The sequence below is a fragment of the Zosterops lateralis genome (assembly GCF_965231275.1).
Source record: "Zosterops lateralis genome assembly, chromosome: 1".
Classification (NCBI taxonomy): domain Eukaryota; kingdom Metazoa; phylum Chordata; class Aves; order Passeriformes; family Zosteropidae; genus Zosterops; species Zosterops lateralis.
Window position 1 is genome coordinate 18,697,160 of NC_139762.1, and position 13,560 is coordinate 18,710,719.

The window sequence follows — 13,560 nt, forward strand, 5'->3', positions numbered from 1 at the left end:
TATTTACACTAAGCCCGTGACCATTAATTATCTCTACTCTTTAGCCCTAAAAAGTGACTCTGCAGGCTGCTGCAGGTTTCTGCACCACCTCGCAGCAGGAACTGTGAGCGGAGCACACATTTGTCTGTGCACAAACACTGTGCACATTTCCTGAAGTGGTTATTTGGGTCTGACAGTTCATTACCTCTGGCTTTATCTCTCAATGCAAAGGATATGTTTACACATCTGACTAAAATCTTTCCTTGCCTGTTTAATTTTTAATTTTCTTTGTAAAATCACCATTCTCTCACTTGTCACTCTTCACATCTTTACAGAATTGCTTGCCAAACTTCTCTGTCTATTTTATTGAAGAAGTACTGAGGAAACAAAAGATAATGTCATATTAAAATATGCTCTCTGGCTGGGATGCACTCTGGTTTTGTAACAAGATACTGTGTACCTACTAGGACAATATGTCATACTCCTATGGCAAAAGATTGTATTGCAGTTGCTGGCAGCTTAAGCAGAATGAATTTCTTCACCAAAGTCCGGATCCCATTAAAAATATATATATATATATATAAAAGCTGCCTGTCAATATATTCCCGAGAACTGTTTCAAGAGATGACATTTAACATTCTTCTATATGAAAAATCTTAACTTCTAGCTATATTTACCTCCTCCCAAATGAACCCATTTCACCACAAATTTACAAAAAATATTAAAAAAGATTGAATATGAAACTCAAGCTGGCAACCCAGGTGAGAGCACTTTATTACCAAACTTCGAAGCAATCCATGGATTTCTTCAAATATTAAACGTCACCTACTTCTCTCTGTGCTAGTCCCAAGGGCCAGCAATTCTCAAGGCACCCTGATAATTTTCCTTGCAATACCTGCAGGGAAAAATCCAGAGTATGAGCCTTCTCTCCCCATTGTCTACAGGTAAATAATATTCTTGATTTCATTTTTCAAGGAGGATGCGTAGAAACTATGCTGATATCACTGAGCAGGCCTAAAACCATGCCAGATGACCTATTCAGTAGTCCAGCCTTAGTGGAGGGTAATACACCTCTGGCTATGAGGGGTTGAGGTAGGGAAGAATCTGTATTTTTTTGATCTTTCATCATTCACATAATTTCCTGTGACAATAATCTTCTTTTTCCAACTATCAAGACAATGATCCCTAAGCACTTTCTACTACTTGTCTTTCTGTAAAGGTCACTGTACTCAACAAATGATTTATGGCAACCTGTAATATAAGAGGAACACAAAATAAATACCCTGCAAAAGAAAAAAAAAGGCAAAACAACTGCATTACAGTTTACTCTGATTTTGTTTATCTAATACTATGGCCGAACAAACTCTCAGAAGCTTTCTGGCCTGTGAAATAGTATCTGCAAATCTTTAAACAATGTGCTTCTTAGTGGCTGGATTAACTCAAACTGTGCAAAACCCCTTAGATTAATACTGCACTGCTTTCATGTGAAGTAGCAAGGCAGTGTGTCAGAGAAATAAATAAAGATTTTGTCCTGTTGACTCTCAGCTTACCAATCATGAAAAAGGGGGCAAAAGGCCTTGTTATGTGGCCTGTGATACTATCCCTTATCTTTTCTGACCAGCACAAACTGTCGGGAAAGAAATAGCTCTGCTGATAAGAAGGAATATCTCCCTCTCTTTTAAGTGCAAGTATAGTAGCTGTTCTCATTCAAGTCAAACAGAGCTCATAGTGCAGTATTTATTTAAGAAATTTTCCAATATGATGAATTATTAACATGCTTTGGTTGTGTCTTTTTGGATTAGGCTGAGTAAAAGAAGTACAACTCCCACAATGTCTCCAGATCTCAGCATCACTTTTCTTTTGATCAGTACACTTTGGACTTACAGAAGCAAATTGCAATCATATTATCAGTCAAAAAAAAAAAATACTGTTGAAAAACAGCACTTGTATTAACATTTTAATCAGATGCTTTTGAAATCATCTTCAATGAACAGCAGTTAACTCAAACACCCACCTGGGACAGCAAAGTCAGTTTGATGTTTGTATATTCCTAGTTACTGAAACCTTCCAACAGGAAGAGCTTGGTTATTAAAAATCAACTGCCTGTGTATTTACATGGAGCTTTTAGGAAAGGCAATGGGGGGAAAATGGTGCCTTTTAACATTGCTGACAACCAACTTCACTTCCATAGAGGATATTTGAGCATCATGCCTAACATTGTTTGAAGCAGGGGCTTAAACGAGAAACAACTGGTTGATCCTCTTCTTAGATGAGAACAAAGTGACAGAAGAGATAAGAGACATCGCACGGGCTGAGTATGCACAAATCTGTTCTTTGCAATGCTTCTTGGTGCCTGAGCTTTCAAGTGATCAAATAGCAGAGCTATGGTTATGACTGCTTACCTGTCTTTTACGAACAAGGAAACTGGAATTTTCCCTTTATTTGTGAACCAAGGCAGTCTAGTCATGGAAAAGATAAACTATGTGCTTTTATTGAGCATGATACCACAATATGCTGTTAACCTTGCACCTGGTGTCAGTCATTAGTTCCCAAAAGGATTTTAATGGTTTTGCTCTTCAGTGCAAACACACACAGAATGGACTCAAAGCAAAACATTCTCCTTTCCTCATCCAGGCTTTATTTCCCTTATAACTTTTATTCAACTTTCCCTCTCTCCCTCCTGGATTTCAGATAAAATTACTTAAATCTTACTGTTGCAACAGAACGCTGCCAGACTCAGCTTCTTTGCTGAATTTGGGTGAACAAATGTAGGTGATTTTGTGGGTTGGCAGAGACAGCAATACGAAATCAGGCTGGCTGTTCTGGTTAAATGAGCAGTCAAACAGTATGTAAGATTAGGTTTCCAAGCATAGCTCCCTGCCATATACTGAGGTAAGTAAAACCAGATCATCGCCCTTGTCTCCACTGAAAGTATCTGAAGGCAGAATGAACATTTTGAAATTATGAGTGCATTTTAAAAGACTTCTGAAAGATCACAGAACCCAGACATATAAGAAAGTTTTCAAACCATAGGGAAGATAAGCTGAAAAACAAAGCAGTAGTGGCTAGACAAACCTCACTTGAAAGGCTTGATAACGTTTGCCTGACTGCTTTTGCAGAGCAAGTCAGGAGTTAGAAAAGCTATTCTGCTCTCAAAATCTAATACTGTGTTCCTAAAATTAAAAAAGAGACACACAGAGAGAAGGACAATGACAAAAGCACAGACATTTTGGCAGTATTCAGGAAAGTCTGACAAGTGGCAGCAGAAAGCACAGATCAAAAGACCTCATAAGTTTTTTTATTGTGGAAAATACCTAGAATTCCATGTTTATCTAACCAAAATAAGCTACTGAATGGTTATCTAAACTGCCCTTGTTTTTCCAGGCAACTCAATACATCTCTAAGTTTTACCCCACATTAGTTTTAGTCTGGTGTGCTTAAAAGGCTACATAGCAACTCAATCTAATCTAGAAGTTTATGCCTCTTCTTACAGTCATCACAGAGAGAGATCACCTTAAACAAAAAATCTCTTTGGTATCAGTTCAGAATTATTTGCCCCAGTTGCTACACCTAAAATCACACTGCTGTGACACATCACAAAAACAACTCCGCCCTTTCTCTGACAGCACATCACTAATAGATATTGTGAGAAATCCACAAAAGTACATTTAAAAACCCCAACTCTGCATGAGAAGCATCTCACAAGGATTTATTTGAGTACTTGCAAGCCTTTATTTTTTTTCCTTCATTTCCTTAGTTCTCCCTTTACAAACTGTGGAAATTTTCCTTAAATTCCGAGCTGACTTTGCCTATATACCACAGCAACAAAGAAATCTGTCTAACATATTATAAGTGGAACTATTCTTGGCAAAATAATGTCTCTGAGACAGGTTTAAGCCATGCAGAAACAAGACGGAACTTGTGAGTTCACAGTTTCTTTAAAACAAACCAATACCTGCTGTCACAGCAGGAGGAAAAAAAAAAATGTCAAATCCAAAATATTACAGCAGAAGTTGGAGAAGACATGAGAAAAAAAGCAGCTCACTCGTCTTCACTATCCAAGTATCTTCAGAAGTCTACTGTTTCCTAACCTTCAATTCAGAAGAGGCCCACAAAGTCCAGAGTCCTGGAAGACTTCCAGTAAAAGAGATACTGGATATCCTGCATATAAACATTCTCTATAATTAGAGAAGAAAGCATCTTGGTTTTTGAACAGCATGTGACAAATTTTGAAACCATGAGATAAAATCAAGTGGTATTTTAACGTGGTTCAAGAGAAGCCTTTCTTCTGTAGACTGTCAGTCTCCTTCTTAAAAATATCTGATAACTACTGCAGTAACGTAACTTTTTTTGCACCTCTCAAAATCAACCAAGAAACATATATGGACAATAGGATAATAATAACGAACACTTAAGGACATTCCTTCTTACAGGGAGCAATGTTTTGAATATAATAGCTTAGCCAAAAACTTCCATTCTCTCTTACACAAGCCCCAGAGAAGAAAGCCGTGGCTCTTTATCACAGCTGTACCTGGCTTGCAGGAGAATCACCAGAGGAGCAGCAAAGAGCTGAGAGGTTTCTTTTTCTTCTTGGTTGTGCCACAGGAACACGAGGAGTTACCTCCTGCCCAAAAGCCATCCCTTCAGCAGCAGACTGTCAGCAGCATGGAAGGGCAGAAGCAGAAGCAGAGCAGGTCCCTCTTCCTCCGGGTGCAGCTTTTCCATAGGTGTACACATGCGGCAGAGCCTCATCTGATGTGCAACTTCATTGCACATCCGGATGCACGAATGAGTCATGCATAGAAAATACTGGTTTCTCATGGTTGCATGCTCACACACGGGTGGGGATTGGGCAAATACATTTGCTCATGGGCTGGAAACTACCCTTTTGTGACAGGATTAATACCCAAGATGAAGGAGGTCACAACTTAGCAATGAAGGAAGAAGGTAAAACCTACATCAAGAAGACATGAAAGAGCAATTAAAGTAATACAAACAGTTAATTCTGTGGTGAACTATCTTTAATTAAGCTCCACCAACAACCAAGTATCATACGTGACCTCTGCAGCGGTCCTGCATTACTGAAAGCTATTCACTGGCCTCACAAAGAAACCTGACTCCACTTGCTGCAGGGTTCCAGGCTCAGGATGGGATTAACCCAGCTGCTCAGGACAGGATTGGGAGGCTGTGTCCGGGAGCCCGTGCCGCAGTGCCCGGCAGCTGCTGGTGTGAGGGAGCTGCGAGCCCGGCGTGCCGGGAGCGGCGGCGGCAGCAGGTGCAATGTCCGGTGTGGAAAACACTCAGTAAAAATAAAATAGAAGGGAAGTACACATGAGCCAGAAATTAAATGCCTGCATCTGATATCAGAGGAAGAGCACGTCGGTCAGATGATCCGCTGGGGGTTTGAGCCAACTGTACCTTGGTCAGCAAGAACATTTTATTGGCATCAACACCAGCACAACGACGGCCAAGAAAAACATTCTGTGGTCTGCACCTCCTTGCTCCACCCCATCCCACCCTTCTGTGATGTTCTGAAGGGAGAGGTTCTCCACGGACTTCCAGAAAGGTTTGATGCTGTTTCTATCACATGTTTTCATTTAAATCCCCCAGTGACAGACACCGTACTAATTGCCTCTGGCAAAGCAGAGTCCCTGGTGTGTGTAGTGCAGAACCCTCCTCTGCCCCACTCACCCACACAGGAACATGACAGAGGCTGGCAGAAGTCACCATCCTGCCTGTATTCCCAGTGCTGGACTTAGTATTAGCCAAAAAGATGGCAGCTTGGATTAGCAGCTGAAAACAAATCAGAACAATAGAGATCCTCTAAAAAACCGAAAATACTGCAGCAGTTACTGACAAATCACGGTAATTGCATTAGTGTGGTGATCCCATCCTAGGAACAGAAGAATACAGAGGCTCTCCCACATCCCTGGGTAGTAAATGTTGTCTGCTTAATGCAAAGTTATTAAAAAATTCTATTATGAAATAGCTTTTTTTAAAAAAATAAAGATCATGTGATATCCATAATGAAAGAGTGAAATTGGCACACAATATCTGTGAGGTTTTGGAGCAGATTTTCTTTAAAGACTTTTAGGGCAATATATAACAGAAATATAAGTAGATCAAGAATTTACTCAAATTATCATGTCTCTGTAAAAAAAAAAAAAATAGTTTGTTTACATCTACAAGAAATTTTATAAATGTTCTAAGTTTTTGGGTACACTTTTTAAATGGAAGCATTTTTGTTACATGGGTACTTTTAAATTATTTTTTTACATTAGCCTAAAATTCTTCCTTCCAAACAATATTTACTCTCATTTAAATCAACCAACCAATGGTTTATTTGTTCAGCCAGTGGGAAATAAGTCACATTTCTTCTTACTTATTCTAATCAAAATCAAATATTTGTTCCTTCTGTGAGTAGTTTGCTACTAATTATAACAGTCTGATATATAGTATTTTGTGTTACTAAAAATAGGGCTACAAATTAATAAATGCACCTAAAATTATGCTTTCAAAGCACAGTGGAAGAAAGCCCAAAGCTCATACATAAACATTGACATCAGGTCTGTTTCCAGACTTCAGACACCCACATACCCACAACATAGGTGCAAATTGGAAAAGTCTCTGCTTGTTCATTTGGCAGGAAGTACATCTGAAATGAACATATCGTGCAGGATTTAAAATCAGAATTAAGTTCTTTCATATAAAAAACCCCAAACTTTGTAACTCTGTTTCTCTACTCTTGACATTTTCCTCTTGCTGTCTTCCTTCTTTCTTAAAGGACAGATATCTCCTTCCAAACTGAAGAAATATTTAGGTTCAATTGAAACTGAAGTACAACTATTTTTCTCTTTTGGATGAAATAATTGCAATGAAGATAGTTTATTAAAGGTATGTCTAAGAAATGTAAGAAACCCCTTAGAAACTGAAATAGTCTTAAAACTTAATTGAGCCCTGGAATTTTCAGTCATGAGACATTGACATAGTCAAGAATTCAGCAATATAAAACAGAACTGGACAGGAAGAACTAGCAAGAAGATAATTTTGGAAAATAAATCTCAAGATGTGGGATAAAATAATCTGTAACTACTAAAGATCAGAACATATATGATGGCTGATTATCCCACATCCACCACCTGACAGGTGTTAAGAACTTGCCCTTAAAAGGCAGGACTCATGGTGATAAAATATATTATTGGTCTTTTGGATTTTGTAATCTAAAAATAACCTAAGAGAATAGCTTCTCTCTTCCATTCCTTAATAATTAATTCTGAATTTTAGACTTTTTTTTTTTTTAAGTGAAGTACAGTTATGGCAGTATATTGATCAGCCAATGAAAATCTTTCCTGAACTGAAACAAATGACACTGCTCAGTGCTTACTAAGGCAGCAACCTCCTAGTGAATAACTGGAATCACTACAATCCCCAGCACAAGGGGCCACACTAAATGCAGTATCACAGAAGGCACTAATTGGGACAAAAAGCCGTAAGACCAAAAGTGGACCCTTCAAAAGATTCCTGACCAACCAAAAGTCCCTACACTGATTTTCTATGTCAAGATGCAAAACTTGATACCACAGATTCTGAATTTACTGAACTGGCACAACTACCATGACTGGGTGAATGTTAAAAACATACATCTCAAGGGCAGCTGTTAGAGTCACAGGTGTTGGCCACAATTTTAACAATAGCACTGTTTTTTCTGGTGTACTCAACTCATTTGAAGAGAAACCAAACTGGAATACATGTATATAAGCAATTGGTTTGTCTTATTCACTCTTGTTCTCCTATTTGAGCCCAGAAAATTTAAATCCCAGTGATTATGGTTAAACCAAACCAGTTAATCAGGTGACTTGAGTGCAATCTGCCTTTGTTAGAAAATCAACTGGAAGATGCTGTAAAACAGCAGCAATAGTCCAGAGGTGCATTTACTTTACTAATGACTGACATAAATATGTGTTTCCATCCCAACTAACAATGTGCATACAGCACAAAAGTGCTTCCCAATGAGAAGCTCACAGGACTATTCACCTGCAACAAGAACAACCCAAGCACATTCACAGCCATTTGCAGGGAAATGGTTTTTGGACACAACAAATTTACTAGTTCTGAGGCTAATCACAGGTTACAGAGGGAGCCTTGACCAATGGCCAGGGAAGTTACACTGTCACCTCAGCATTACCACCAGCACAACCTGTTGCCCTCACCCAACACCTCTGCCTGGCTGTGATCATCTGCCAGACAAGTGCTCCTCACACCTCCTGTAGCACACCTCCAGAGCTATGGCCAAGTGAGAACGTCTGCCCAAAACTGGCATGGCCAAAAGTGTCTGTAGACCAGAGCTTGCAGGCCTTCATTATCACTTCTGTCACAAACTTACTGTGCTTTCATACGTAAATAAGAGACTTGAAATTAATTTTGGTATTTAGGGATCACTGGCAAGCCCCATCTAGGATGGTTTCCTGAGAATGCCTCCCATGCTGTTCATCCCTGAGCTGGGCAGGAAGCAGCTGGAGGTGCTTTGGTTCAAAAGCAGAGTTGGAGGAGGAAGCAGTGGCGAAGCACCCTTGGTGCAGACACTCCTCCTGATGGACACTGCTGATGGAGCAGTGCTGCACTGAACCCATTCCCCAGGCAGGGCCCTGCTGGCTGTTTTGGGGCAGCTTTTGGCAGTCATCAACAGAGGCAACCCAGAAAGAACGAGAGCTAAACCAAGTATGTGCAAAAACACACCTATAAATGCCTCAGGACATTTTGGGCCAGAAAAGCTTAAGTCTCTGAAACCTAAGGAATCTCAGGTGTCTACAATAACTGGGAGAGGTTTCCATGGGCAACACTTTTGAAGGCAGCTGCCTGAAATATGCTTTAAGGCATACCAAAGTCCTAGATTCTTTACTGGATTTAATAATAGGTACTGGAACAAGATTACTGCAGGCATTTACTCAGTCAACTGAATACAAAGCATTCTAAAAATACTTTTGCTTGTCATAAAATTAGATTAGAAAAATACATGTACAAACTTCACATGAACAAAGGAAAGTACAAACAACTACCTGGGACTTCTGAGTTACAAACAATACACACTATTTAAAATGCAGAGGCGTTGCCACAGGAAAAAAGTTACTAATCCTGTTGGGGCAAAGTAACTGCACTGGTGTGTGGTTTGCATGGGGGAGGGAAGGAAAAAGAAAAGGAATTGCTTTATTAGCCTTTTTGCAACTTTGTTTTGTTTGCTTGTTCAAAAAAAAACAGCTTTTCAAACTACTTTTAACTGATAGATATAAATGAAGAAGCTTATATTTATCAATGCAAGTATTAATAATCTAGTTAAACTTCATTTACTCCCATTTACTACCTTAGGGCTAGTAGTTTACTATGTACCTTAATAAGTTGCCTTACTTTTATAAACTAGAGGGTAAAATTGAAAGACTTTCCACTGAGACACTATTAGGAATATTCTTCTTCCTCAGCATATTCACTTTGAATGAATACAAAGTAAATCCACTTTACTTTGCTAATGAACCAGCCCTTTGTTCATTTATCTATCAGGCTATTTATAAATATCTTGCAATCACAGCATTATCGAGGGGCTAAAGAGCATGTTTCAACTCAAAACAAATGGACATGTCATCTCATGTGCTTCCATAAACAAAAGCTAAGGGCTTGGAATCCAGCAGAGATTTAACCTCATAATCATGTTGCATATGTTCATTTTCATAGCTTTTCTTAGGGGCTTGTAACAGTGTAAAATACGAGCAGTTGCCCTTAACTTAGAGCGGCCCTGGAAAGCAATAAATTATTGCACCAGATATAGGTGAGACAGGGGACACGTGTGGACACTGGGGAGGGTCTCCCTTCCTCATCGTGCTCTGCTGGGTTTCACAGACTGCCCAGGGACAGCAGGGAATTCCTGTCTCACTGGGGCAGGAAAGTTGTGCCCATCGGTGGAGAGGAGGTAGGAACTCACAGGAATCTCCTCAAACAACGTCTGAAACTTTACTTTTCCCCTGCACAAATACCTGCAGTCTGTGCCAACACAAAAGCAAGTTCTGGCTGTACGATGGTGACTTATTAAATAGAAATAGGCATTTTTGGTGACACCTTAAGTACAGCAGTATGTGAACCAAGTGGTAACTCAATGAAATGGATGTTCCCAAGTAGCAAAATTTGCAGCATATCCAGATTAAAATCACATTCTTCACATTTTAAAACTGAATGTAATTTTTAACACTGTTTTTCAACTTGCACAGACCAAAGAAGTGTTCATGCAGTAATTAGCACTAAATCAGTTTCTCCCTACCTGATTAAATGGCATCAACCAGCAACAGTGTAATGAACGTAAAATATGGTAGTTCATTTTACACATTGTTATTTGTACATATGCAAGTACTAAATAACTGACACTCAGACTCTGGGAGAAAGGTTAAATTGAAAATTTAACCGAAAAAAATTCCCATTAATAACTCAGTTTCAAGATATAACCGGGTGTAAAAGCAAAAGAGCTGTGACTAAAAAAAAAAAAAAAAAAAAAAAAAAATCAGTTTTAAAAGTGATTTCTTCACTTGTAGTACTTTCAATTCTTTCACTTTAAAAGTCACTACATGTTCAAATAAATGTTTATTTAACCTTGCCTAATCAAGCAACGCAGAATATCAGAAAACCTTTATACCCTGTTTTTTCACCTGGAATTAGACAATGTGCTTATCGTATTCTGCAACCCCCTCACTCCCTAAATCCTACTGAGGATCTACATGGAAGTGAAGTTTCTCTCAAGTTTACACCTCTCAGTAGTCTTAGGCAGAACATCACAATTTTTCTCTTTTCACATTTTTAAGCTCAGGCATTGTCCCCACCCTTTCCCACCCAGACCTGCCCGTTCCCATTCCACACTGAGCAGTTTGAACCAAGTGAACTCTGGAGCCCCAACGCTGCTTCCCGTTATCACATCCCCCGTGCGGGCGGGGGGGTCATCCCTTACCTACTGCTGTTTACTCGGTCTGTCCCCACTGATGTGAGCACCAAAGTGGTTGCAACTAAGAACACAGGGCGTTTACTGTCTCTCCAGAGGGACTAAAAGGATCCCTTTTGTTTATACCTGAAATCCCAAAGTCCCAATAGCCTTTCTGTTGCTTGACTTTCGCCTCCAAATACGTTTACCCCCTACTAACATACTTTTACCCAAGGAAAAAAATCTCTTAAGAAGTGCTCAAATGTTACCTATGATATCAAAACACACACTCAAAGTCAGTTTAGCAAATACTGTGATTCATGTAAAAAAACAAAAAGCTTCAGTATTTTAACAGATAGCAAATCCTGGAATAAATGCTGTTGTAATTTTAGGGTTCTATTTTTACAGTTAAAGGAGAGACATCTGGCAATAATCTACAAATAAATACAGTGTCTCCATTCTCAGTTTCTCCTCCAAAACACTACCTAGGAGATTTTTGCAGCATGATTCATATAATCAACATGATACATTACAATGACTTTCAAATAATTCTGAATTCTTAGTTCATTCGATAAAGAACTCATTTTCGAAAGAGAAAAGGGAACATGCCCCTGCCAGAAAACTTGCTTTATTGACTCAGCCCTGCTGCCAGCAGGAACGTGGTGAAGCAAACTCCACGATTTCAAAAGCATTTTTTCACAGCAAGGGCAGAAACAGAAAGAGGCTTATTTACCGAAATGTGAGATTCCACAGGTGAGGCCAGAGATGGTCTGAAATCCTCTTCTTTTAGTTCCAAAAGTTTTAATTTATGATGAAGTCTGTAATAATCCTTTCAAGCTGCCAGGTAGAATGCACACCATGTCTCAGCCATGTTTTCTTTCACCCTTTGCGGAGTAACTTTGTTATTTGCATAAAGCTTAGTCCTGGCCTATGGGACTTTTTGAACATCTACATGTTAGATTAGCTGTCTTGACATGCTCTATCAAGCATGACATCATAGATCTCCATGGTAACCTTAGCCACACCTGCCCAGATGCCAGAGTTACCTGTCATGTTCAGATCAAAATGAACATAACAAAAAACTCTCAACCACCATTTTCTAGGCAATCAGCCCTGCAAAGGCACTGGAAGGATTTGGGTTTTGGTTTTAATTGATTGAAATCTAATTTCATTTGCCAAGAAAGTTTCTTCTTCACAGAGCACTGCCTGAAGCACTAGAGCTGCTCCTGACCCTTCCGCACCTCCCACCCCATTTCCTAGTCAAACAACAACTGAAGAAAGCTGTGGCAAACTTCTTCCAGCTCACTTTCTTACCCCAGGCTCGCAAGCTCCTGCTCAGAAAAACTTCTACACATTCATTTTTGTTCTCTGCCCCTCAGAAAGGTTTTTTTAGAGCTGACTTGTAAAACAGGTTCACAGCAGGGATTACCCCCTCCCATTGCCAGGTTAGCATTTTAACCTTTTAATTGCTAACTCCTTTTCATGCTTGCAGCTACAGATCCAGCTTTTACACTTGTTCCTGTTTTCCTTCTCTGCTGACCGGAGTCAACCTCATCTAAGCAGGTGACCGTGTCCTTCCATGAGCTCCACACAGATGATTCACACTGTCTGAAACTGAAGACATCCCAGACTGTCTCCTTCTTGCTTTCTTTTTTTTCTACCTTCCCTGGGATTACATTAGCACCTTCCTTTCTTCACCACAGGTGAGACAGCCTTGGCAGAGGTAAGGTGTTTAAGGCTCCTGCAGAAACTTGCATTACCTAAAAAAAAAAAGTTGTTCCTCGGCTTTACAGGCTTCCAGGTGGAGCAAGCTCTGGCGTCCAGCTGTGGACTTATCTTAGAAGGGGGGAAAGCTGCAATGTGAGGGTGAGCTGTTGGGCTATGGGACACAGAGCTGTGGCCATTGGATGCTGCATTCTCCTGTGCTGGGGTGCACAAGGCATGTCTGCACCCCTCCAGGCTGCAGCAAAATCATGCTCCAGTTTACCACAGACCAGCTTAGCTGCAGGCTATTTGCCTTGCTGCAATATCCCAAGCCCCTTGTGCAAATAAAGATGGCCTCTGCCTCTGTGAGCTTTCCTTTACAGAGGATATCACAAACAAGGCAACAAACCTTCAGAGGAGAAATGATCTGTATGCACAGCTGGGAGGTTTCAGGTCATCACATTAGCTAACCATCAGTAATCCCTGCTGGCATTTTACCTGGCCATGATTGTACTTCTGATTTGTGGCAGATTATCAGGAGCAGAAATGGGTCCTCAGGAGGCACATCCAGAGAGGAATTTATCTGAATAAATGAAGCCTGGAGGAAACCATTAGTGCACAGTGGAAGATGCAGACAACATTCAGCTGCCCTTGCCGGTGGAAGTGATACAGTAGGATGTGACAGCATCAAGTATTTTGATCTTTATTTCCTGCAAACAAGGAGTCAGTTTGCCATACTCAGATAATGATGGCTATAATGGGCAAGAGAAGAATGTCCACATAGAAGAAATGAGACAATTACCAATCTTGATTTTCTGTTGGTTGTGGAGCTGACAGGGTTTAGAGCAACCTGGAAAAGAAATTATGAGATATACCAGGGGCTACCTCCTGACTGTAAATACTAGGGTACTTCTGTTTCAGCTGCA

The 13,560-nt window shown here is 40.0% G+C and overlaps 1 protein-coding gene across 10 annotated transcripts in view; it reads right to left on the reverse strand.

The window, feature by feature from the left end:
• The window catches only part of KIAA1217, a 353,656-nt gene that overhangs the window by 151,926 nt on the left and 188,170 nt on the right, over positions 1-13,560 (reverse strand). For 2 of the 10 annotated variants that reach the window (XM_083862714.1, XM_083862715.1), the window contains exon 1: positions 11,664-11,904. The exons of the other annotated variants lie outside the window; for them this stretch is intronic. The gene's annotated coding sequence lies outside the window, so the exon portion shown is untranslated. Of the gene's footprint in view, positions 1-11,663; positions 11,905-13,560 lie in introns of those variants that run through there. 10 annotated transcript variants of the gene reach the window in all.